This window comes from Triticum urartu, chromosome 5A (assembly GCF_056163025.1).
Source record: "Triticum urartu cultivar PI428250 chromosome 5A, HENAU_Tu73, whole genome shotgun sequence".
In the NCBI taxonomy this organism is placed as follows: domain Eukaryota; kingdom Viridiplantae; phylum Streptophyta; class Magnoliopsida; order Poales; family Poaceae; genus Triticum; species Triticum urartu.
In genome coordinates this window covers 359,505,146-359,508,537 of record NC_141877.1, presented here as the reverse complement: position 1 = coordinate 359,508,537, position 3,392 = coordinate 359,505,146, and positions in this window count along the sequence as shown.

Below are 3,392 nucleotides of genomic sequence, written 5' to 3'. Positions count from 1 at the left end.
ATTTTTATGGGCTAGAAGGAACACAACAGGCCCTGGTTGCGCCTGGGGGTGCCCCGAGGGAGGCACAATCCACCAGGGCACGCCAGAAGGCCCAGGCGCGCCCTGGTGGGTTGTGCCCACCTCAGGTGCCCCCCGGACCGCCTCTTTGCTCTATAAATACCCCAATATTCCCAAAACCCTAGGGAAGTCAACGAAATAATGATCCAGCTGACGGTGTCGTGTGCCTAGGGTAGGGAAATAGACCTGATCTAAGCACCCTTCCCAAGGACACTGCCATATAGTCAAAGACATCCAAAGGACAGCAAATTCTGCCGAATGGAATCACCTCAAGATGCAACCCACTCGACCATGAGTTCCACTCGGGTAACCTAATTCCATTCAACCATGATATAATCATTCGACCACATCATGAACCACTTGGAGTGCAGAAGATCTAAGGCCACTCAGGATGGCAACGATCAGGCGTTCACTCCGTAGTCTTAAAGGTCATTTATATCACTTTAATGCTGACGTTACCAGTAACATCCTCTCTTTATGTACATTGAACCCTGTGTAACGTGGGATGGTTGGGGTCCTGGCGCACTCTATATAAGCCACCCCCCTCCACTGGCACAAGGGTTCGCACCCCCTATAACTTCACACATAATCCAATCGACCGAGCCTTCGGGCACCGAGACGTAGGGCTGTTACTTCCACCGTGAAGGGCCTGAACTCGTACATCTTGCATACACAATCTCACCATAGCTAGGATCTTGCCTCTACATTCCTACTCCCCTACTTTACTGTCAGACTTAGAACCACGACAGTTGGTGCCCACCTTGGGGCAGGTGTCTTAGTGACTTTCTGGTGAGGTTGCGATTTCTTCGAGTCCTTTCAGCATGGTTTCCGGTGGAGCTTTGGCTGAGGGCCGTGAGATCCATCTCGGCGCGCTCGTCTTCATCGCCGATGACTCCGCTTGGCTTCAGGAAGCTCCTCTCGACATCGAGGCGCTCCCCGTCCGCGGGGTGACACACTTTCGCGAGTGCGTTCGCGGTGTCCTTCTGCGGCAGCCGTCGAGTCAGTATCGGTCGGCCCCCGCAGCATCTTTGCTTCCCGCTGCTCGCCATCACAAGCGATCCGGTCGGTCACGGCTTCAGCGATGGGTGAAGCACGCGGTGGCACGTCAGTCGGCTACCCCTCAAGTCGCGGCAATCGAGCCCGACGAATCTCTCTACGGCCTGCTCGACCTGTCGACTGGCTCCGTCGAGACCCTGCCCGAGTGCGACAGCAGTCACCCTGTGGCGGAGGTCCTGATGGTCGACACGCTTCGTAGCCCGCCTGGCATGCGTCGCAACGGCAGTGACGACGGCGGTGGCGATCCATCGCGTGTTCATGAAGAGTACCACCTTGAAACTCTCTCTTCTCAGCAGAGGGAGGAACTTCACCGCCGCAATGTGGAGGCCCTCCACACGCCCGTTGTCGGCGACTCCTCTGAGGTTCGGGCCTTAGAGGCGGCGCGTTTCGCCACTTTGCCTAAGCGCACCCGACTGGAGAACCTTCAGCATGCACTCGACGACCGTGCTCACCGACAGATCCCCGAGTCCAGTCAGCGGCAGCGGCAGTCATTTCCACCGGAACCGCAGGTATACCGCACTCCGATTCAGAATCTTTCCGCTGCGGCCCGTATAGCAGAATCCATTCAGCCGTCCCAGTCGGAAGCTGGTAGAGGTTTGATGCAGATCAGAGCACTGCTCCGAGCAGCAGGAGAGCAGAACACTGCAGTTTCTCAGTCGCGCAACAGAATCCATAGCAGATCTATGGTGGCTGATACCCTTCAGTCAGCTCACAGCCCAAGATCGCCTCCGCGGCGTGAGGGGTGTGGACATCGTCAAGGGCAGTATTTGGGTCAGAACCATGAGCAGCAAGATCATCGGCTCGACCATGATGACCTCCATCGAGTGCCTACACCCCCTCCGAGGGGCGAATCATACGTGCCCCGGCATTATGATGATAGGTGCATGTATAGCGAGGAGTGGAGGAGGCCAGTCGACCCAAGAGAGACGGGGTTTGACGCAATGTCCATTTTGGTGCAAGGTTTGGTGGACAGGAATCGAGCACATAGAGAAGGGCAAGATAGAGATCGTCCGACTGGAAGCAGGGTGCATGTTTCTGGTCTAGAGTGTTTTAGTAGAGCCATCAGGGCTGCAGAGATCCCTCCCAACTTCAGGTTGGCGACTGGGGTCAGTAAGTTCATAGGTGAATCAAAGCCGGACACCTGGCTTGAGGACTACCGAGTGGCTGTGCAGATCGGTGGAGGAAATGATGAAGTTGCCATGAAGCATCTTCCCCTGATGCTTGAAGGGTCAGCTAGATCTTGGTTGAATCAGTTGGCTCCAGGCAGTATTTTCAGTTGGGAAGAGTTGGCCCGAGTGATCGTCAGAACGTTTGAGGGCACGTGCAAGTGGCCAGCGGGATTGACAAAATTGCAGCATTGTGTGCAAAAGTCAAATGAAACTTTGAGGGATTACATCTAGAGGTGGACCACTTTACACCACACTATGGAGAATGCGTCTCATCATCAAGCAGTCTGCGCCTTCAAGGAGGGCATTCGGTATCGGGAGCTCAACCTGAAATTCGGTCGGACAGGAGAGATGTCTTTGACTCGAATGATGGAGATAGCCACTCGATACGCCAATGGCGAAGAATAAGACCGACTCCAAAGTGGCAAGATTAAACCAATTGTCCAGGACACGGGAGGAGGTAATTCCAATCGGAAGCAGAAGCGCAAAGCAGAACCTGCGGCACCTGGAGAGGTTGCAGTCGCAATGCAAGGAAAACCTAAAGGGACATGGACCCCTAAGAAGGTGAAGGATGCAGCCGGGAACGATGTGTTGGATTTACTATGTCACATTCACATCAAGAAGGATGAAGAGGGAAATCTCATCTATCCCAAGCATACCACTCGACAGTGCCGAGTCCTTATACAGCAGTTCGGAGAAAAGCAACCCAGTGAGAAGGAAAAAGAATCTGATAAAGATGAGGACGGGGAAGAGGATGATGATGGTTTTCCCAATATCAATTCCACTTTGGTGATTTTTACTGATGTTGAAAGCAAGAGTCGACTAAAAGTCATCAATAGGGAAGTAAACATGGTTGCTCCGGCAACACCGACGTATCTGAAATGGTCAAAGACTCCTATCACATTCGACCAGCCAGACCACCCGCCGCACGTTGCCACCCCTGGGAGGCAAGCATTGGTGGTCGACACGGTCGTTGGAGGCACCCGATTGACCAAAGTTTTGATGGATGGTGGCAGCAGATTGAACATCTTCTATGCTGAGACCCTCCGAGGGATGGGCATTCCGATGTCCAAGCTTAGTGAGAGTAACATGCAGTTTCACATAGTTATACCG